The following is a 23,466-nucleotide window of genomic DNA, read 5'->3' on the forward strand; positions in this document are numbered from 1 at the left end:
AAGTTAGTTTTCCATTACTAATCTTAAATGATTCAACTTCTGTTTTTTTGTTTGTTTTTTGTTTTTTTTGTTTGTTTGTTTGTTTTTTGAGACGGAGTTTCGTTCTTGTTACCCAGGCTGGAGTGCAATGGCGCGATCTCAGCTCACCACAACCTCTGCCTCCTGGGTTCAGGCAATTCTCCTGCCTCAGCCTCCTGAGCAGCTGGGATTACAGGCACGCACCACCGTGCCCAGCTAATTTTTTGTATTTTTAGTAGAGACGGGGTTTCACCATGTTGACTAGGATGGTCTCGATCTCTTGAACTCGTGATTCACCCGCCTCGGCCTCCCAAAGTGCTGGGATTACAGGCGTGAGCCACCGCGCCCGGCCAACTTCTGTTTTTTTTTTTTTTAAGGAATCCTCTGGATTCCGCTTGCCAAAGTGGAGAATTTTCATATTTTATCAAAGGTTGCCCAGCACAGTGGCTCATACCTATAATCCCGGCCCTTTGGAAGGCCATGGCAGGAGGATCACTTGAGTTCAGGAGTTTGAGACCTGCCTGGGTGAGACGTTGTCTCTATTTTTTAAAAAAGTGTCTTAAATTAGACAGGCGTGGTGGCTGTGCCTGTAGTCCCAGCTACCTGAGAGGCTGAAGTGGGAGAATAGCTTGAGACTAGGAGGTAAAGGCTGCGGTGAGCCAAGGTCATGACACTGCACCACTGTTGCCTGGGTGACAGAGCAAGACCCAGTCTCAAAAAAAAAAAAAAAATCTTCTAGCTAAGTAACGGCAGAGGCACAGCTAGATCTGTAATATCTGACCTTCATTTAAGTGCATGTTTACTGCTGCTGCTTCAGGCAGGGTTTGATACAGTCTGAAACAAGCTCATTTATAAAAATGTCTCCTCTATTGTAGTGTCTTGGTCTTCCTTTTCACCTGACCAAATAGTACATATTGCAAGGCTTCAGATCTCTCTAAGAATTTCAATGTCATTTTACAGTCATTCGTTCCTGGCCAGCCCTCCAGGGAGGAAGAAACCCTATCCTGCCTGCATCTCTAGAATATGCCTAATTCAACTGGGCGTGGTGGCTTCTGCCTGTAATACCAACACTTTGGGAGGCCGAGGCAGGGGGATCACCTGAGGTCAGGATTTCAAAACCAACCTGGCCAATATGGTGAAACCCCATCTCTATTAAAAAATACAAAAATTGGGCCAGGCGCGGTGGCTCATGCCTGTAATCCCAGCACTTTGGGAGGCCGAGGCGGGTGGATCACGAGGTCAAGATATCTAGACCATCCTGGTCAACATGGTGAAATCCTGTCTCTACTAAAAATACAAAAAAATATTAGCTTGGCATGGTGGCGCATGCCTGTAATCCCAGCTACTCAGGAGGCTGAGGCAAGAGAATTGCCCGAACCCAGGCAGGAGGCGGAGGTTGAGGTGAGCTGAGATCGCGCCATTGCACTCCAGCCTGGGTAACAAGAGCGAAACTCCGTCTCAAAAAAAATAACAATACAAACATTAGCCAGGCATGGTGGTTGGCATGTGTAATCCCAGCTACTCAGGAGGCTGAGGCAGGAGAATTGCTTGAACCCGAGAGGCAGAGGTCGCAGCGAGCGAAGATCACACCACTCTGTTGCCTGGGCAACAGAGCTAGAGTCCATCTCAAAAAAAAATAAATAAATATGCCTAATTCACATGTCTTCAAGATGCAAAGGCTTAAGAAAACACTTTTCATCATCCAGGGACTGATTAGCTAGAAGATCAGAAAGCAGCCCATTTCAAATTCCTTCTCATTCCTCTTTCTAGTCTGTTCTTTAGCATCTCCTCTTCAGAATAAGGGAATAGAAAACAAGACTAAATTCCAGGTGATCTTCTAGAAACCTAGTTATTTGTGAAGCAAAGAGTTGAAATTGGTAACAAACTAAAATTTAGACTGCAAATGTTGATTGACCTGTAACATCCCAGTCTTCCCTCCCAGGCGATCCCTGATGTACCTGTGGCTGGAACCACGTAAGGGAAATAAAGAGCCTTTTGCACAGTGTGACTGAGGAGGAAACACAAGCAAGGAAAACTCGCCTTAAAGCATGGCCTGTCCCAACCAGGCGTAACACTGCCCACTGTGTCTTGGGTAGTGCTGGCCTGAAATTCCTGCTCTTGAAAGATTTATTAAATTACACACAATTCACAGAGGCCATGCTACATACAATGCCACAGCTTCACAAATCATATAGTTCCAGAAAGTCATAGCAACCTGAGCAAACATGGTGGCCGCAATGATGAAGTTTGAGAGGTGGGGGCATGTCTAAGTCTGTTTTGGGTAACGCCTCTCAAGGGGTTAATTTAACATGGTCTAGGTGACTTATGGAAGGCCCCAGGAGTCATCCAGAGTAAAGGAGATGTAGAACACAAAAGCTTCAGTGGATGGTCCTGAGAGAAACAAATCTAAGCCCAGAGGGTCAAAGGTAGCCTGAGGGACCCAATTAGAGCATGGAATGCTCTAGCACAGTGGCCTAGTGAAAGCAAGGCAGACACTGCTGACAAAGTTCGCGCTTGCTAATGTATGATCCTGGACACACGGGTGCCTTACTAAAGTTAGAGTATATCTTTATTTTTTATTTTATTATTATTATATTATTAATCTGAGGCAGGGTCTTGCTCTGTCACCCAGGCTGGAGTACAGTGGCACAATCACAGCTCGCTGCAATCCTCCCACCTCAGTCTCCCAAGTAGCTGGGACTACAAGCATACTATCACCACAGCTAATTTTGGTATGTTTTTGTAAAGATGGTGTTTCACCACATTGCCCAGGCTAGTCTGAAGCGAGCCGCCTCCCAAAGTGCTGGGACTACAGGCATGAACCACCACACCTGGCCAAAAAATACCTTTTAAGAATCTGTATTTCCAGGACTGGGCACAATGGCTCGCACCTGTAATTCCAGCACTTTGGGAGGCCCAGGCGGGTGGATCACTTGAAGTCAACAGTTCAATACTAACCTGGCCAACATGTGAAACCCCATCGCTACTAAAAATACAAAAATTAGCGTGGTGGCAGGCGCCGGTAGTCTCAACTACTCAGGAGGCTGAGGCATGAGAATCGCTTAAGCCCAGGAGGCAGAGTTTGCAGTGAGCCAACGATCGCCCCACTGCACCCCAGCCTGGGTGACAAAGTGAGACTCCATCTCAGAAAAAAAAAGGATGAAAAAGAAAGAAAAAATCTACATTTGCTTATTTTTGACTGCTTTATTTCTGCCTAAAATTAAACTATTCATTACACATCTGACATCCTTCTTGAATTTTGTATCTAATTACCCACTGAAAAAAACTCCAGGTGCCATTCAAACTTGCTTTTGTAGCACAGTACAAAAACACATTCAGCTATATCCAATATGTTCCTTATATTATCAACAGCAGCAAATATTTTCTTTCTTGTGAATGATTCTTATTCTTAAAAAGTCATGCCTTTCAGAATGAACACGGTGGCTCACGCCTGTAATCCCAGCGCTTTGGGAAGCTGAGGCGGGCCGATCACCCAGGAGTTTGAAACCAGCCTGGGCAATACAGTGAGACCTCATCTCAAAAAAATAGTCATGCTTTTCATAAAAATTAAACTTACTTTTCTCATACTGTTTGCTGAGTTTATTTTAACATTTAGGCTTTACTTTTCAGAGACAAATAATGAATTGAGATTCCACAAATGACTATTCCATCTCATACACATATTAGACACACACATATATATGTCTAATATGTGTAATATATATATCTAATATGTGTTATATAACATACGTGTCCTGTGTATGTATGTTTACATATATACTACTTAATATAAGAAAAATATTTAATATATATTTAATTCTAAAATATAAGCACACATATGTACACTTTTTACTTTGGCACTATCCCAAGACACACACACACACACACACACACACACACACACACACACACTCTGTGTTTCCTAAGACTATGGTAGTTTTGTTTTTGTTTTTTTTTCTTTGAGACTGTTGCCCAGGCTGGAGTGCAATGGCGGATATCGGCTCACTGCAACCTCCACCTCCCAGGTTGAAGCGATTCTCCCATCTCAGCCTCTTGAGTAGTTGGGAATACAGGCACCCACCACCACACACAGCTAATTTTTGTATTTTTAGTAGAGACAGGGTTTTGCCATGTTGGCCAGGCTGTTCTCAACTCCTAACTACAGGTGATCTGCCTGCCTCAGCCTCCCAAAGCGCTGGGATTACAGGCATGAGCCACTGCACCCGCCTAAGACTATGGTACTTTAGAAATAAGTAGTATACATAAAAATCTACTTCCCATAAAAAACGTGTTCCTCAGCCAGGTGCAGTGGCTCACGCCTGTAATCCCAGCACTTTGAGAGGCCCAGGAGGGCAGATCACGAAGTGAGAAGATAGAGACCATCCTGGCCAACATGTTCATCCCTACTAAAAATACAAAAATTAGCCAGGTGTGGTGGCACATGCCTGTAGTCCCAGCTACCTAGGAGGCTGAGGCAGGAGAATTGCTTGAACACGGAAATCAGAGGTTGCAGTGAGCCGAGACAGCGCAGCACTGCACACCAGCCTGGCGAAAGAGCAAGACTCCCTCTAAAAAACAAAAACAAAAAACAAACAACATAAAAAGTGTTTCTTCCTCAAGGTAATGAGAATTGATAAAATTGCAATTGTTATCAAGCAATTGTTGCTTGATTTAAAAAAAAAAGTTTAACTTGCATATTCTAATACAGGGTCATTTAAATTTCTGCTAAATTGTTCGACATCTCTCACATTGGGAAGATGAATTTCTAGAGAACCTTCTCTGGATTTTATCAGAAGCACTGTCTACAGAATAAAATGTTTTGGTAATGATGTTTTCTCACCACTAGAGGGAGCTATTCATTTTCAGACATTCCCTTGCAAAGTGTGTGCTGTGTTTGAAAATCTTCAAAGACCACCAGGCGAAGTGGCTCTCACCTGCAATCCCAGCACTTTGGGAGGCCGAGGCTGGCAGATCATGATATCAGGAGATCGAGACCATCCTGGCTAACACAGTGAAACCCCGTCACCACTAAAAACAGAAAAAATTAGCTGGGCATGGTGGTGTGCACCTGTAAGTCCAGCTACTCAGGAGGCTGAGGAAGAAGAATTGCTTGAACCCAAGAGGTGGAGGTTGCAGTGAGCCAAGATTGTGCCACTGCATTCCAGCCTGGGCAACAGAACAACAATTCTCTGTCTCAAACCAAAAAAAAAAAGAAGGAAAATCTTCAAAGACAAACTTCAGGAAAGGCTGATCTGTTTTTCTTTGAAGGATAAAAATCAATTACAGCTGGGTGCAGTGGCTCACGCCTGTAATCCCAGCACTTTGGGAGACTGAGGCAGGCAGATCACGAGGTCAGGGGTTCAAGAGTAGCCTGACCAATATGGTGAAACCCTGTCTCTACTTAAAAATACAAAAATTAGCCAGGCGTGGTGGCACACACCTGTAATGCCAGCTACTTGGGAGGCTGAGGCATGAGAATTGCTTGAACCCAGGAGGCGGAGGTTGCGGTGAGCCAAGAGCATGCCATTGCACTCCAGCCTGGGCGACAGAGTGAGACTCTGTCTCAAAAAAAAAGTCAATTACAAAAGAGGCTAAATTAAATTTACTTCACCAGAAGACCAAATTTTTAAATATTAAGAAGGTCTTTTTCTCAGAAACACATTTAATTTTATATGCATGAACCATGTGCCAGTTACAGATTGAGAACCAGGCTGGGCACAGTGGCTCACTCCTGTAATCCCAGCACTTTGGGAGGCCAAGGTGGGTGGATCACCTGAGGTCAGGAGTTCAAGACCAGCCTGACCAACATGGAGAAACCCCATCTCTACTAAAAATACAAAAAAAATCATCTGGGTGTGGTGGTGCATGCCTGTAATCTCAGCTACTTGGGAGGTTGAGGCCAGAGAATCTCTTGAACTGGGGAAGCGAAGGTGCGGTGAGCCAAGATTGTACCATTGCACTCCAGCCTGGGCAAAGAGAGCGAAACTCCATCTCAAAAAAAAAAAAAAAACAGACTGGGAACAGGCTGGATACTGACAAATTCTGTCCTTGACAAAACTGCAGTCAGGCTTCTCTGAGCCCTCCTCTCCACTAGGCCTAAACTTTGGCCTCAGTCCCAGCCTCAGCCTACAGATAGTCTAATTTTATTAAGTATCCTGCTAACGATGTATCAAAAATCCCTCCAACCCTTGATATCTGATCACCGTGGTCCACTCTCAGCAAGAATCCTGTGAATTCAGGGTAGCCAAAATCCCTTTGCCCTTGATGTCTCCTGTTAGTAACCATCCATTGACCCCACCCCACCCCAATCCTGCTCTACCACATTCGAAGTTGAGCCCAAGCTGTCTCTTCTATTGTGACAACATTTTTTTTTTTTTTTGAGAGGGAGTTTCGCTCTTGTTACCCAGGCTGGAGTGCAATGGCGCCATCTCAGCTCACCGCAACCTCCACCTCCTGGGTTCAGGCAATTCTCCTGCCTCAGCCTCCTGAGTAGCTGGGATTACAGGCATGCGCCACCATGCCCAGATAATTTTTTTTGTATTTTTAGTAGAGACGGGGTTTCACCATGTTGACCAGGATGGTCTCGATCTGTTGACCTCGTGATCCACCCGCCTCGGCCTCCCAAAGTGCTGGGATTACAGGCTTGAGCCACCGCGCCCGGCCGACAACATTTTTTTTTAAGAATGCCTGAGAGTAGGAGAAGGAAATATGTAAAAATAAATAACGAAGCAAATGTGGTGGCTCCTGGCTGTAATCCCAGCACTTTGAGAAGTTGAGGCAGGAGGACTGCCTGAGCCCAGAAGTTTGAGACGACGGTGGGCAACATAGCGAGACCCTGTCTCTGTAAAAATTTTTTTTAAAGTTAGGCCAGGTGCAGTGGCTCAGGTCTGTAATCCCAGCACTTTGGGAGGCAGGCGGATCACCTGAGGTAGGGAGTTCAAGACCAGCCTGGCCAACATAGTGAAACCCCGCCTCTCCTAAAAATACAAAATTTAGCCAGGCATGGTGGCTCGTGCCTGTAATCCCAGCTACTCAGGAGGCTGAGGCATGAGAATTGCTTGAACCTGGGAGACAGAGGTTGCAGTGAGCTGAGATCACACCACTTCACTCCAGCCTGGTCAAAACAGCAAGACTCCATCTCAAAAAAAAAAAAAAATTTAAAAATTAACCGGGGGTAAGGAATGTGCCCCTGTAGTCCTAACTGCTCAGGAAGCTAAGGCAGGAGGATGGCTTGAGCCCAGGAGTTTGAGTCTGCAGTGGGCCATGATTGCATCACTCTGCCTGGGTAGCAGAGCAAGACCCTATCTCTAAAATAATATAAATAGTAAATAGCGAGGTGCACTGACTTCATTTGCCTTGCCTTCACACCACAAAACTGAATGGGCCTGGAAGGAAGGGGTGAGCAGCTGCACTGAGGCTACAGCTGAAGTCAAGAAAGCACTGCAGAAGAAATTATACCCAAACTGTTGAGAACATGGAGCAATTAGGTTTTGTTTTGTTTTATTTTGAGACGGAGTCTTCTTCTGTTGCTGAGGCTGGAGGGCAGTGGCGCTATCTCGGCTCACTGCAGCCTCTACCTCCCAGGTTCAAGCAATTCTCCTGCCTCAGGATCCCAAGTAGCTGGGATTACAGGAGCACGTCACCAAGCCCTGCTAATTTTTTGTATTTTTAGTAGAGACAGGTTTTCACCATGTTAGCCAGGATGGTCTCTATCTCCTGACCTCGTGATCTGCCGCCTCCTGCCGGATTTAAAGATAATAATGAGGGTAGGGCAGAAGACACCAGAAAGACACCAAGGGCTGGGGCACCAGGGAAGGGAGGAAATGAAGCAAAAGACAGGCTGGAGAGGGTGATGAAATCGCAGAGGGCTCTCATGCGTGAGGAGGTGGGACATGACATTTACACTTTAGAGATGTCACTCTGGCTGCTGTGTGAAGCATTACTGGAGTGTGCAAGACTGGAGACAGGGACAGCCTTGGTATTCCCAACAGAGATGAAAGAAACCTGAATTAACAGCAAAGTGGAGAAGTGGATATGTGACTGCCCAATGCGTTCACCTTACCCACTGCCTAGACAGAGCCGATTTCTCAAGACAGGGGAATAGCAATAGAGAAAGAGTCATTAACGCAAAGCCGGCTACACGGGAGACCAGAGTGTTACAAGATCAGCTGGGCCAGTTTCTCAATTCATCAAGGGTAGAGTCTGCAAAACATCTCCAGCACTGATCTTAGGAGCAGTGTAGGGAGGGTCGGAATCTTGCAGCCTCCAGCTACTTGACTCCTAAATCATTTATTTATTTATTTAGAGATGGAGTCTCACTCTGTCGCGCAGGCTGGAGTGCAGTGGCACAATCTCGGCTCACTGCAACCTCCACGTCCAAGTTCAAGTGATTCTCCTGCCTCAGCCTCCCGAGTAGCTGGGACTACAGGCATGCCACTATGCCCAAGTAATTTTTGTATTTTTAGTAGGTGGGGTTTCACCTTGCTGGCCAGACTGGTTTCAAACTCCTGACCTTGTGATCCTCCCACCTGGGCTTCCCAAAGGGTTGGGATTATAGGCTTGAGCCACCACACCCAGCCTAAACCCTAATTTCTAATCTTGTGGCTAATGTTAGTAGTCTAGTCCCCAGGCAAGAAGGGACTTTGTTCTGGGAAAGGGCTGTTACTTGTCTTTTTTCAAACTATAAACTAAGTTCCTCCCAAAGATTTTTCAGGCTGCGCCCAGAAATGAACTAGGGACAGCTTGGAGGTTAGAGGCAAGATGGAGTTGTTTAAGTTGAACCTCTTTCACTGTCTCAGTTATAATTTTGCAAAGGCGGTTTCAGTGGCAGACAAAAGCATCTGCAGGCTCCAGTGACCATCTGCATGGCGGGAGAAAAAACATGGTAACCGCTTAGTGTCTGGCTGGGGTACTGGGTAGATGGTGCTATCATTCACCAAGAAGGGAAATACAGAAAGAGCCCATGTTTGAGGGAAAATTGTATGTTCTGTTTTAACAACTTGGGCTATGGGTTAAATTGTGTCCCCCAAAATTCATATGTTTAATTCCCAACCCCCAATACCTTAGAACATAACTTTATTTGGAGACAGGAGCTTTCCAGAGCTAATGTTAAAGCAAAGGTAACGTGAAGGTAAAGGTAAAGTGTGGTCACTGGGATAGGCCCTGATCCAATCTATTTGGTGTCCTTACTACAAGCTTCTTTGAACTGGCTGCACTATAGGCCATACACTAAATGGAGCCTTGGGGACCTATTGACCTGCACGTACACCTCTGGATGGCCTCCCAGAATTAGAAAATCTGAAGTAACTGGAACACCATGAAAAGGGGAAAAATGATCAACCCCTGCGGCACCTAAGTAAAGTGAGACATTCTCCTATTGCTCCTTATTCCCACTTCAATTGGTAAGGCAAGTGGACTTTGTAAAAGACCTCTGTCAGTCTCATGACTCCAGACCCTACGACCCCCTCCCAGCTTGCAAGAACCACCCTAAACTGTAACTTCTGTAACTTTCCACTGCCAAACCCAAACCTACAAAACCAACTCCTATCCCACCACCCTCCGCTGACTCTCTTTTTGGACTCAGCCCGCCCACACCTGGGTGAATAAAGGGCCATGTTGCCCACACAAAGCCTGTTTGGCCGGGGGTCTCTTCATTCAGAGTGCGCATTTTAATACTTACAAAAAAAGGGAATTTAGACACCAGGATGCCCATAAAGGGAAGATGATGCGAAGTGATATAGACAGAAGACAACGATTTACAAGCCAAGGAGCAAACTGCTTTAATATGCTCAGCACTTAGCATTTTCTAGAAATGTCCCCAGGGAAAAGCCCTTATTATTCTATGCAAATTGAACCAGACTTACCTGCCAATAAATACAGTAACAGTAGATGACGCTGATTCTGTGCTTACTATGCACAGATCATCTAAAATATATACACACAGTAATTCTCTAAATCTTCTCAAGAATCATGTGAGCTACTGTCCCCATTTTAGAGGAGGAACCTCGCCCACAGCAGTTAAGTAACTAGCCCAAGGTCACACAAAGCAGTCTGGTATATACTGGGCCAAGGTCACACAGCACAGGCTGGTATGTACTGTGTCAAGGTCACACAGCGCGGGCTGGTATGTACCGTGCCAAGGTCACACAGTGCGGGCTGGTATGTACTGTGCCAAGGTCACACAACCAAGAGGAGACAACACTGAACCTCAATTTTTTGACTCTGGGGTTGCCTGTGTTGAATCTCTGAAGTCTACACCACACTGCCCAAAACTGCTCTTTGTGAAACGGGGACTAACCCAACCTAAGGAACGCAGGAAAGCAAAAGGGAGTTTGATGAATTCAAGGAATATATGCAGGAAAGCCAAGGTCAGCAGAACTTCTGGAAAGTTACAGGCAGGATCAGCTTATTTTCTGGAATTGTTGTGATTTTACCGGGGTGACGGATTTATACATACACAACTAGATTCTCCAGAGTGCTTTATAAAATCCCTTTAAAGAAGTCCATCTTTCCTATCTCATGCCAGTTACAGAAATTTCATATGGATCAAAGTGTTACCAGAAAGGGGTCCCCATCCAGACCCCAAGAGAGGGTTCATGGATCTTGCACAAGAAAAAATTCAGAGCGAGTCCATAAAGTGAAAGCAAGTTTATTAAGAAAGCAAAGGAATAGGCCAGGTGTGGTGGCTCACACCTGTAATCCCAGCACTTTGGGAGGCTGAGGTGGGTGGATTACCTGAGGTCAAGAAGTTTGAGACCAGCCTGGCCAACATGGCGAAACCCGTCACTATTAAAAATACAAAAATTAATCCAGGCACGGTGACTCACACCTGTAATCCCAGCACTTTGGGAGGCCAAGGCAGGCAGATCACAAGGTCAGCAGTTTAAGACCAGCCTGGTCAATATGGTGAATCCCCTGTCTCTACTAAAAATACAAAAATCAGCCAGGCGTGGTGGTAGACACCTGTAATCCCAGTTACTTGGGAAGCTGAGGCAGGAGAAATGCTTGAACCCAGGAGGCGGAAGTTGCAGTGAGCTGAGATCACACCACTACACTCCAGCCTGGGCGTCAGAGGAGACTGTTTCAAAAAAAAAAAAAAGAAAGAAAAGAAAATACAAAAATTAGCCCAGCGTGGTGGCACACCTGTAGTCCCAGCTGCTGGGGAGGCTGAAACAGGAGAATCCCTTGAACTCAGGAGGCGGAGGTTGCAGTGGGTTGAGACTGCACCACCGCACTCCAGCCTGGGCAACAACGTGAGACTCCATCTCCAAAAAAAAAAAAAAAAAGAAAAAAGAAAAGGAATAAAGAATGGCTACTCCATAGGTAGAGCAGCTGCTGGCTGTCCACTTTTATGCTCATTTCCTGATTATATGCTAAATGAGGGACAGATTATTCATGAGTTTTCTGGGAAAGTGGGGGGCAATTCCCAGAACTGAGTGTGAGGCTGGTTGCCTCGCCAGGAGGCCGGACACACCCACCTCTGCACTCAGCACGTGACTCTGCACCCGGCACCAAGCTCTGCACTCGGCACCTAGCTCTGCCGCATGGCTCCCCTGGAAGGCTCCGGCTGATGCAACCCTGGCCAGCTTTCGCACCGGAAAACCCGCCTAACAACCCGCCAACCAGTGGTGGCCGGCCCCATCCCAATCCCGCTCCCCTGAAGCCAATCAGAGCACCCAGCTGTTGCTTGTTCCTCACAGCCATGAACCTCCCCCCGCCCCCCGCCGCCCCCGGCCTCAGGAAATCAGCACGACTTCTCTGGCCCCCTTTCCCCGGACCAGAGAACTTCGCCCGAGAGCTGAATAAATTGGCATTTAATTTTCTTATACTGGCCTCAGTTTCCTCATTTTAAACTCGGCAATAACCCTTACACTGAGGATTCCTCATCTTTTTAGACCATATAGAATAACTTCCTGACATTGCCATGGCAGCTGTCCTGGCGCTCATGGGAGTGTCTATTAACATGTTAATGCAGGAAAATTAGCGTATAATGAGCAGTGAGGACACCAGAGGTCACTCTCCTTGCCATCCTGGTTTTGGTGGGTTTCAGCCTGCTTCTTTATCACAACCTGTTTTAACACAAAGGTCGTTATGACCTGTATCTTGCGCCAACCTCCTGTCTCATCCCGTCACTTAGAATGCCTCAACCTCCTGGGAATGCAGCCCAGTAGGTCTCAGCTCTATTTTACCCAGCCCTTATTCCAGATGGAGTCACTCTCCTTCCAAGGCCTCTGACAAAAGGTCGAAACATTAGAAAATGTTTATGCAACCATCAGGAGAAAATATAGCATCATTTTTGAAATATAATCTCAAAGTGTGGAAGTATTTTCTAGGTAGGAAATGTTAAAAGCCCCTCTCCTGCACTCCCCACCGAAAAAGATGAAATTGACTTCATAAAAATGTTTAATTTCTGCATCCCACAGAATATCAAAAATATAGTTAAAAGACAAATGGCAAGTCTAGATACATTTGCAAAATATATCCTAAATCTGAATTTACAAAGAGCCCCAAAAAAATTTAAAAATAAATTAACAGAATATATATATTAGAAAAATGCCTGTAATCCCAGTAATTTGGGAAGCTGAAGTGAGTGGATCACCTGAGGTCAGGACTTCGAGACCAGCCTGACCAATATGATGAAACCCCATCTCTACTAAAAATACAGAAATCAGCCCTGCATGGTGATGTATGCCTGTAGTCCCAGCTACTCCAGAGGCTGAGGCAGGAGAACTGCCTGAACCCGGGAGGCAGAGGTTGCAGTAAGCCAAGATCACGCCACTGCACTCCAGCCTGCGCGACAGAGCAACACTCTGCCTCGAAAAAAAGCAAAAGAAAAGAAAAGAAAATTGCTAACAAAATACCTTAGACTAGAAAAAAAAAGAAAATTGAAGAAAAGAGATAAACAGGAAGGAAGGAAGCATTTACGCACATGAAAAACATTCAACCTAACTCACAATAAAACAATAAAAAACACAAAATAAACCATTTTCAGCAAAGACTCAAAATTCAGTTATTTTCATTTGAGAGAGACAGGAAGAACAAGGGCTTTCATATTGGTGTGAGTGTAATTTGATCCAAGCTGTTCTGAAAAGAGCCGTGTGGGGGTTGGTGGGGATGATCAGGGAAGTTGGTGGGACGGTCTTGGAGAGGGTGTCTCACTTTTTTGACCTGGCTGGTTTCAAACTCCTGGGCTCAAGCCGTCCTCCCACCTCAGCCTCCCAAAGTGCTGGGATTACAGGTGTGAGCCACCATGCCCAGCCAACAATTAAATTTCTAAGACAAAAAGGCAATATTCTTCTTGCTTGGGTTGGTACTATGGTCTGTCCCTGACCAGGGGTGTAACTGGGCCATTTCTTAATCTCACCCTGCTTCCTCTTCTTCATCTGTAAAACGGGGTAAATCGAGTCCTTGTGAACATTAAGTTAGTTACCCATGTAAGTGCCTGTTCAAGGTTTTGCTGTGATTATTCTCCATATTGCCCTTTCTAAAACCAATGAACAAGGAAATCCACTCAGCGTTGTCCCTAAGGCTAGATACAATTTAAGTGTTTATCAAAAGGCATAGACTAAAGAATTGTGATATATCCAAACACAGGAAGTAAAAGGATGAGAGAAGATGTATGAACGAAATGGGAAGACTTTCAGAATATTGTTGAGGATATGGGAGCGATACCTATGTGTGCTACCTTTCTACAAAACGAGTGAAGTGGCTTATAAAGTAAATGTACATGTATACTGGTGAGTGCGTAGACTATTTCTGAAGGGTCACAAAAGAAACCGCTAACAATTGAAAGTTGGGACAAAAACGTCACTGCGAAGTACGTGGAGGATTCTGAATTCTGTGATGAAATTAATTTTTCAAAAAGTATTTTTAATTTAAATGAAGTAAACTTCAAGGCAGTGGACTTGAAGTTAATCAGCAAAGAGGGGGCGCCCTTCCGGTGGTAGGACTTTGAAGAGATGGTCCAAGCAAATTTAAGAGATGGTAGCAACTTTAAGAGATGGTCCAAGCAAAGCTTAGGAGAAGGCAGCTGAGCCAAGTAGCAACACCCAGGCACCCAGAAGCCGGCTGGCCAGGCAGTGGAAAGGCGCAGGCGCAAGGGCGTGCGATGCCTCCAAGAGGCGGAGCCGTCTGCACCTCCAGGGAGGCGCCACACCGCGGCAGCCTCGGAGACCGACTCCGCAGCGGGCGCCAAGATGAACAGGGCTAGTGCAGCAAGAAGGGAGCAAGCCGTAGAAAACCGTGAGACACCGGTGCGTCTCCAACCTTCTGGTGCAAAACCCAATACCTGGTTAACAAAACAGAAAGTACTTCCCCATGGTTCCACTGGGGCTCGAACCCAGGACCTTCTGCGTGTAAAGCAGACGTGATAACCGCTACACTATGGAACCTCACAGGACAAAAGGACCTCCTCCAGGATTCTATAATTGTTTCAAAAGATATTTTAGCATCCTGGGATGATTATGTAGATTTGACATTCGGCAACTATGCACAAAGAAACATTTTCAAAAGGATTCCTCATTTTCCGGTGTTCAGAGGAGCACGACCGCGCAGACACATTGCCGAAACGTCCGCGTCTCCGGCTTCCTGAAAGCAAAACCCAAGATCGGGTTCGCAAAATGTTAACACTAAACCTTTTAAAGCGAGGAAAGAAAAACGGCAGTTCACGCCGTGGTTCCACTGGGGCTCGAACCCAGGACCTTCTGCGTGTAAAGCAGACGTGATAACCGCTACACTATGGAACCACGTGTAAAGGTGGTGTGCCTGAATTTAGTAATTCTGCATAAAGACATGTTAACAACGTGGACTGAAATATTTACTGCTCAGCGATCGTGCACACAGAAACTTTCACAATGAATACAAACTTTCCAGCGCAATTCTTACCCGCGCTCATCCTTAGCTAACAAGATTCCACAGTCTTGGAAAGAAAGTGCCTCCCCTGATGTGTTCAGCACAGAGAGGTTGCGTACGTCTGGCTCTGTGGCGCAATGGATAGCGCATTGGACTTCTAGATAGTTGGAGGAATTCAAAGGTTGTGGGTTCGAGTCCCACCAGAGTCGCTTTTTGTTGAAAGCAGGCAAATGGAAAGTTAGGCGGAGAGAATGGATAAAATAGATGAAAAGAAGTATATCTACCATTTAAAATTTCCAGCGTGATGTGAATTGCAGCTAATTGCAGTTCCTGGTTATGTCCCTTCACTTGAAGGTGCTAGGAATCCCGCTCTTCAATCGAGTCTTTTCTCCTTCACTTTTATGTGGCCCCAGTTTCTGATGACAAAGTAAAGAAATTAGCGAAATATGATCAAAGTTACCAAGATTTTCCCCCATATTACACTTTTGTATCAGGAATAAAAGTAATTTTTAATTGTTCTGAAACTTTAGTCGCCGTGTTACCCGAGTTGCCTTAAAATGAGCCATTGTTCTCTTAGTTACCAGAATGGCCGAGTGGTTACGGTGTCAGACTTAAGATCCGATGGATTCATATCTGAGTGGGTTTGAACCCCACTTCTAGTAAAGAGTGATTACCTTTCCAAGCAAAAACCTTTTTTCCCAATTCTCGGCAATCCATTTTGTAATGTTAGGCGTCCGGATAACAATAATTATAGTTAGCATTATTTTGCCAGACACCTTAAATATAGCGACAGCTTCAGAGTTTATGGTTTGAAAAGCAGAAAGAAAGCGTCTGGATTCAGCTACATGGGAGTGAGGGAGCACAGAGCAAGGGGCATCTTGTGCTGCAAAAAGTTCACTCTGAGTCAACAGTTATTTCTTACGATCGTATTATGTGCCAAGTTACTGTTCTAAACACGGGTTGTGGCCATGCAGATTTTTTTTAAAGCAAAACAACGAAAAATACAAGATCCTTACCATCAGGATCACTGCCCAGTGGCAATTACATGACAAAGCGGCAGAAGAAAGAGACGGTTTAAAAACAAGCACACTGGCCGGGTGCGGCGGCTCACGCCTGCGATCCCAGCGCTTTGGGAGGCCAAGGCAGGAGGATTTACAGCTTGAAGCCAGGGGGTTGAAACCAGCTTGGGCAAGAAAGTGAGACCCTGTCTCTATAAATAATAATTAATAAATAAATAAAAACAAGTGGACAAATTGGAGAATTCGAGATAGCAATATGCACGATAGAGAAAATAAAACAAGACAGCCCAACAGAATAGCATAGAACTTTTTCAGGACAAATGTACTCCATTTGATTATGAAAACCATTCTTGACCGAATGTTATTCCTCTCTCCCTACCAAACTAGAACTTGCAAGGATTAATTCTGAACCCCCATTCACTAAAAGCCTTTCCTGACCAATCACCCTTATTCAACTCTGCATTCTTTCATTCAGGGACAATTTATGAGAGCTTTCAGTGAGGCACTGACCCAGGGATCGCAGCTATACGGAGAGTTCGTGTCCTCACAGCAGAAACACTCTAGGAGGAAAAACAGATTCATTAAACAGGTGCTTAGGGCGACTTGCCACCGCGCCCGGCCTACTTCCCTGTGTTAAGCAGTCCATTGCCACACTATTAACCCTTGATACAGCTAAGAGTTTGAGACTTGGTCTGTGTTTGGTGCCTATCAAGCTGGTCTGTCCTAGAACAGGAAACGCATCTTCATGTTCTTATTCATTCAAAGCTGTACTCGGTAACCACTGTGTACCTGGCACTGTGGTTTAAGCAGCGGAGGTTCGCCAGGCGCGCTGGTTCACGCCTGTAATCACAGCAGCAACAAGGACAGGCTCAGAGCCCAGCTCCTAACCCTGTCTGAAAGATCAAGCAGGGATCTCTGAGGCAGCTACTGAATCCTGTCTGTGAAGATCAGCCAGAACCTTCAAAACACAAAAATAACAGACAAAAAACACTAGGGAGCGCTAAATGAAATACAAACAGCTCCCTATGTTGTTGTTGTTTGTTTTGAGACAGAGTCTTGCTCTGCCACCCAGGCTGAAGTGCAGTGTCGCGCTCTCGACTCACTGCAACCTCCACCTCCCGGGTTCAAGCGATTCTCCTGTCTCAGCCTCCCAAGTACCTGGGACCATAGGCACGCGCCACCGTGCCCGGCTAATTTTTTCTTTTCTTTTTTTTTTTTTTTAAGGTGGAGTCTCGCTGTTTCCAGTCTGGAGTGCAATAGTACGATCTCAGCTCACTGAAACCTCCGCCTCCCGGATTACAGCGATTCTCCTGTCTCAGCCTCCCAAGTAGCTGGGATTACGGGCGCGCGCCGCCATACTCGGCTAATTTTTCTGTTTTTTTTTTTTTTTTTTTTTTTTTTTTTTGTAGAGAGGGGATGTCGCCATGATGGTCAGGCTTGTCTCGAACTCGTGACCTCAAGGGATTCGCCCGCCTCAGCCTCCCAAAGTGCCAGGATTACAGGTGTGAGCCACCGCGCCCAGCATACTTCTCTGTGTTAAGCAGTCCATTGCCACACTATTAACACTTGATACAGCTAAGAGTTTGAGACTTGGTCTGTGTTTGGTGCCTATCAAGCTGGTCTGTCCTAGAACAGGAAACGCATCTTCATGTTCTTATTCATTCAAAGCTGTACTCGGTAACCATCGTGTATCTGGCACTGTTTTAAGAAGTGGAGGTTCGCCAGGTACGGTAGCCCATGCCTGTAATCCCAGCACTTTGGGAGTCCGAGGCGAGCGGATCGCGAGGTCAGGAGTTTGAGACCAGCCTGGCCAGCATGGTAAAACCCCATCTCTACTAAAAATACAAAAATTAGCCGGGCATGGCGTGCACCTATAATCCGAGCTACTTGGGAGGCTGAGGTAGGAGAATCGCTTGAGGTGGAGGCAGAAGGCGGAGGTTGCAGTGAGCTGAGATCATGCCACTGCACTCCAGCCTGGGCGACACTGGGTCACAGTGAGACTCTTCAGAAGGAGGAGGAGGAGGAGGAGGAGGAGGAGGAGGAGGAGGAGGAGGAGGGGGAGGTTTGGAGAGAAACAGGTCAAAGGATCACAACCCCTGGGATTGACCTCAGGAGGCACAGACCTCATGAGGCACAGGCAGGGGTCTGGTTTTAGTTTTCTTCCTTGAGCCGAGACTTGCCATCTGATGCCTAGGGATCCACATCTCCATTTGTGAAAACCATACCTATCACATTTGTGATTTTTTTCAATACCAACAACTCCCCTCCAACATAATGAGGCATGGAGGGAGTCCCCCAGAGGAGGAAGTGTGTGATTTAACCTTTCTCTGCTGGCTCTTTATAGAAAAGCTTCAAAGAAAGCTTTGATCTGAAGGGTCACCTATGCCATCCCAGAAGCATGGAATATTTTATTAATAACGAATCATATTTTTTCATTTGTTTTATTACAAAAGTAATACACGCTTGTTTATTTATTTATTTACTATTTTCCACAGGAGAGGAAAAGCATTAAGTGCTTGCTTTTTAAATCCAATGATGCAGGGCCATGGAAGGGTGGAGAATGAGAGGAGGGAGACAGCCAGAAAAAATAACTAATGGGGACTAGGCTTAATACCTGGGTGATGAAATAATCTGTACAACCAACAAACCCCCATAACACATGTTTACCAATGTAACAAACCTGCACTTGTACCCCTGGGCTTAAAATGAAAGTTAAAAAAAATACATACATGCAAAAATAAATAAGTAAATAAATAAACCCAAGGATACCGATGTACATTAAAAAAAATAATGAGGCTGGGGGTGGTGGCTCACACCTGTAATCCCAGCACTTTGGGAGGCTGAGGCAGGCAGATCACATGAGGTCAGGAGTTTCAGACCAGCCTGGCCAATATGGCTAAACGCCATCTCTACTAAAATAAATAAATAAATAAATAAATAAATAAAAGCTGGGCGTGGCGGCTTGTGCCTGTAATCCCAGCTACTCAGGAGGCTGAAGCAGGAGAATCGCTTGAACGGGGAGGTGGGGGTTGCAGAGAGCTGAGATCGCACCATTGCACTCCAGCCAAGGTGACCAAATATATATATATATTCCCTAAAAAGATAAAATCCAGCCTGCAGCTGCCTGATAAAAATTTTATATATGTATATATATAATTATATATATAAATATATGTGTTATTAAAGGATATATGTATACATACGCTCACATACAATAACTCGAATTTCTTCACAAGTATTATGCCATACACTTCGTTTGACACATCGCTTTTTTTTTTCTTAACATCTTTCCATATGGTTCTTTTTAAATCTCTGTTCATTGTTCTCCTCCTGATATATTTCCTTACTTAAAATTCAGAACCTTATCGTTCCCCGCACATAGTGGACTGTATCTGAACCCCAAGGAGAACGAAAATGGCGTGAGGCTCCACCTCACAGGATTCTCTCTCTCCCTCTTTATTTTTATTTTTTTTTTGAAACGGAGTTTCGATCTTGTTACCCAGGCTGGAGTGCAATGGCGCGATCTCGGCTCACCGCAACCTCCGCCTCCTGGGTTCAGGCAATTCTCCTGCCTCAGCCTCCCGAGTAGCTGGGATTACAGGCACGTGCCACCACGCCCAGCTAATTTTTTGTATTTTTAGTAGAGACGGGGTTTCACCATGTTGACCAGGATAGTCTCGATCTGTTGACCTCGTGATCCACCCGCCTCGGCCTCCCAAAGTGCTGGGATTTTTTTTGAGACGGACTCTAGCTGCGTTGCCCAGGCCGGAGTGCAGTGGCAGGATCTTGGCGCACTGCAACCTCCGCCTCCCGGATACAGGCTATTCTCCTGCCTCAGCCTCCCGAGTAGCTGCTACTACAGGTGTGTGCCACCACACCTGGCTAATTTTTGCATTTTTTGTAGAGACGGGGTTTTACCATGTTGACCAGGCTGGTCTGGAACTCCTTACCTCAGTTGATCCGCCAGCCTCAGCCTCCCAAAGTGCTAGGATTACAGGCGTGAGCCACCGCGCTCGGCTGAATTCTCTCTTTCAAGGGCAGAATTCTCTCTTTCAAGGGATCCGATAGGGATGGCAAAGAAGTCATGAAGAAGCAGGGCGAATTATAGAATTGACTAACTAGGTACGTCCGGGACACTGCTACCAAGGTAACAGATTCCCTAAAAAGATAAAATCCAGCCTGTAGTTGCCTGATCAAAATCTTTCAGTGGAAGCTTCAGCTAAATGGTCAGGTGCCCAATGTTAGTAAACATCGTTATTTTCCATTTACTGCCCCCTCGGCTAGAAATTCTCTTTCCAAGTCTTCAGGGGCCAGTCGCTATCCACAGTTCGGTTCAGGCATCATAACTTGGTTCTTACTTCGGGTGCCGACCAAGTTTTCCCGGGTCCGCAAAGGCTGGCCTCCCACCAGCAACGCGAGTGACTGGGGGCTTCTGGTTTGCGCGTCTTCCAGTCCCACTGAGGGCCGAGACTGGGTCTTTGCGGCCCCAGTGCTTGCTTAGTTCCGAGAGCGCAGTTTGCAGTCAATAAATGTCTGAACGATTATTGGAAACTTAATTTTTCATCACTGCTTCTCCCACAAGAAGCTCTAGGACTCCTCAAAGAACAAAATTGGAATTAGAAATCCCGCTGTTCACCCGGAGGCCCGCTCAGTATTCTTAAATCTGGGGGGATTCCTCGTGGGAAATTCCCTTTAGGGCTCTGGGCAGGTCAGGCAGGCGGTTACTTTTTTGGGTCTTTATCGTCTGTGATGGAGAAGAGGAGAAATGAAGACTCGATTTTGCTGAGCTCCCGCTCAATCTCAATTTTGCAGGTTGGCCTCTCGAGAAATCAGCAGAAAGATTCAGAACTGTAATCGCTGAGGGAAAGAATGTGACCACGTGGCCTATTTTACTGTGGGTAGACCAGATGAATCCGTTCCTTTAGGAGCCCGGGTAGCTCAGTCGGTAGAGCATCAGACTTTTAATCTGAGGGTCCAGGGTTCAAGTCCCTGTTCGGGCGCGTAGTGTTTTAGTTTCTAATATAAATGTGTTTGGACGAAGCTGAGCAAAAGGAACTTTATGCAAAACCCGCTTGGGTTGCCCACTCCTTGAGGAAAGCCAAAATTTGTCAGTGGGTTTTCGCCAGGAAAAGTGCAAGATGAGGAAAGTGCCAAAAAACTGTCTCTTCCAACCTCAAGCTTTCCTTTTCCAACCTTTGTACATTGCTTTGTCTTAGGATATTTTTTCTTTTAAATTGTATTTATTTTATATTCAAAACAGATCAATAAACACATTACACACCTGTTGTCAGAGTCACAATAGCAGTATTCTTGGCAAGAATTGTGCAGTTTTTGGCACGGAGGAATGTTTTCAGGCACTTTTAATAAAAAGCACAGTGAGGAAACAGATTCAAGAAATATTTCAAATGAAGACACGTGAAGACACAAGATTTCTACGTCTCCAACTAGACACAGTCCTTCAGATTCTTAACGCTCTGGTGGGCCCCTGACTTGTGTCTCTTGCGGTAAAGACTAATGCTTTTGAACACTGTCCTCACGTCTGTCACCGATGAAGAAAACGTGCAACCCCAGAGGACCGACTACACTGGGTATCAAACCCAAGACGTTTAGCCTGTAAACACATGTGTTGGCCATCTCAATAAAAAATCTGCCCGGTATTGCCATTTAACATCCAATAGTATACATAGAGTGATTACGGAACTGGGAAAAATGACTTCTGATTCCTCTGAGAGGCTTAAGCTTTTTGCATCCTCATAATGACTTTGACTTCTGATTTCTTGAGAAGCTTGTTCTTTGCCTCCTTTTAATACCTCACGAAATACTATCGTTTCATTAGATTGTACCCGCTTAAGAGACAAGGAGAACGGCCGTCTCTCGGTGTGTACGGTGTAGTTGCAAACGTGCAAGTGGATTGGGGAGGGAGGTGAGTCTCCAGAGAGGCTTGTAAGAAGTGGGCTACTGTTCTCTCTATTCCAAGGGATTGTGCCAACAAAAACACTCCTGCCGAAACCCGGGATCGAACCAGGGACCTTTAGATCTTCAGTCTAACGCTCTCCCAACTGAGCTATTTCGGCAAAGACATGAGAGTGTTCCGCCCTGTCAAGGAAATTTAAAAGAAAAATAAATAAATAAATAAGAGGCCGGGCGCGGTGGCTCACGTCTGTAAGTGCCAGCACTTTGGGAGGCTGAGGCGGGTGGATCACCTGAGGTAAGGAGTTCGAGACCAGCCTGGCCAACATGGGGAAACCCCGTCTCTATTAAAACTACAACAAAAATTAGCCGGGAGTGGTGGCGCGCGCCTGTAATTCCAGCTATTCAGGAGGCTGAGGCAGGAGAATCACCTGAACCTGGGAGGCGGGGGTTGCAGTGAGCCGAGATCGCTCCATTGCACTCCAGCTTGGGAGAAAACAGCAAAACTCCATCTAAAAAAAAAAAAATCATTTTCCTCCCCTCCTACTTCCAGCCTTTTAGTTCTTCATTTCATTTCAAACTGTATTATTTTTAGCCCTGAGGTTTTGAGAGCGACAAGTGAGAAAATTAATTTTTTTCATGCACGGAAAGTTTCGCTTTCTGCCTTGTCCCAGGCCACAGTGTATTGTCTTCCTCATGCTTTCTCTCTTCCCAGGGCCCTAATAAGAGAAAGAACCGCCGCTTTCTAACAACCTGCTCTGTGTCCAGCAGGGTTCTACAGCGTGGCACTCAATCCCCGCCCTCCTCCACGCCTTTTCGGGATCGCCAAAAGTGGAACTGATCACTTTGGAAGGGACTCCCTCAAGAAGAAGGAGAAAAATTTGAATGTTTGCCACACAAGTCCTTACCTGTTTCTCTTCCTGGAATGCCTTCTGAGCTTCGTGATTTACTTTTTTCAAGAAAGAAGCTCACCTCGCCCACCCAGCCCATTATTTCTAGGAACAGCAAGGATCGCTGTCCCTCCAGCACATACCAATAAACTCAAGTCACCTGAATATGGGCATACTGGGCACATATTTCCTTGTTATGGTTTCTCTCCTATTACAGTATTTATCTAGTGTTTCATTCTCAGCGCGGTGGCTCACGCCTGTAATCCCAGTACACTGGGAGGCGGAAGGGTGGGGCAGATCACGAGGTCAGGAGTTCGAGATCAGCCTGGTCAATATGGTGAAACTCCCCCCCCAATCTCTAATAAAAATACTAAAATTAGCTGGGCGTGGTGGCGCGCACCTGTAGTCCCAATTACTTGGGAGGCTGAGGCAGGAGAATCATTTGAACCTGGGAGCAGAGGTTGCAGTGAGCCGAGATCATGCCACTACACTCCAGCCTGGGTGACAGAGCATGACTCCGTCTCAAAAAAAAAAAAAAAGAAAAAAAGTATGGTAACAGCGTTATAGATCTTTTAGAATTTGTTTAGCAGGTTTTCTGGTTTTCACTGGAAAATAAAAACAGGCCTGGTGCAGTGGCTCATGCCTTCCCAGCACTTTGGGAGGCCAAAGCGGGCAGATCACCTGAGGTCAGGAGTTCAAGACCAGCTTGGCCAATATGGGAAAACCTCGTCTTTACTAAAAATACAAAAAAAAAAAAAAAAAAAAAAAAAAAAAAAATC

At 45.7% G+C, this 23,466-nt stretch overlaps 6 non-coding genes across 6 annotated transcripts; 3 read left to right on the forward strand and 3 right to left on the reverse strand.

The window, feature by feature from the left end:
* Positions 1 to 14,335: 14,335 nt before the first annotated feature.
* On the reverse strand, positions 14,336 to 14,408 carry TRNAV-UAC (transfer RNA valine (anticodon UAC)). The gene has a single exon. It is a non-coding gene; the product is annotated as a tRNA-Val (tRNA).
* A 281-nt stretch (positions 14,409 to 14,689) lies between these two features.
* On the reverse strand, positions 14,690 to 14,762 carry TRNAV-UAC (transfer RNA valine (anticodon UAC)). Its single transcript has one exon. It is a non-coding gene; the product is annotated as a tRNA-Val (tRNA).
* Positions 14,763 to 14,991: 229 nt separating this feature from the next.
* On the forward strand, positions 14,992 to 15,077 carry TRNAR-UCU (transfer RNA arginine (anticodon UCU)). Its single transcript is given in 2 exon segments — positions 14,992 to 15,028; positions 15,042 to 15,077. It is a non-coding gene; the product is annotated as a tRNA-Arg (tRNA).
* Positions 15,078 to 20,814: 5,737 nt separating this feature from the next.
* On the forward strand, positions 20,815 to 20,887 carry TRNAK-UUU (transfer RNA lysine (anticodon UUU)). The gene has a single exon. It is a non-coding gene; the product is annotated as a tRNA-Lys (tRNA).
* Positions 20,888 to 21,888: 1,001 nt separating this feature from the next.
* TRNAF-GAA (transfer RNA phenylalanine (anticodon GAA)) lies at positions 21,889 to 21,961 on the reverse strand. The gene has a single exon. It is a non-coding gene; the product is annotated as a tRNA-Phe (tRNA).
* A 1,282-nt stretch (positions 21,962 to 23,243) lies between these two features.
* Positions 23,244 to 23,305, forward strand: LOC118145975 (U7 small nuclear RNA). Its single transcript, XR_004731446.3, has one exon. It is a non-coding gene; the product is annotated as a U7 small nuclear RNA (small nuclear RNA).
* Positions 23,306 to 23,466: the final 161 nt, after the last annotated feature.

This window comes from Callithrix jacchus, chromosome 10, assembly GCF_049354715.1.
Source record: "Callithrix jacchus isolate 240 chromosome 10, calJac240_pri, whole genome shotgun sequence".
NCBI lineage: Eukaryota > Metazoa > Chordata > Mammalia > Primates > Cebidae > Callithrix > Callithrix jacchus.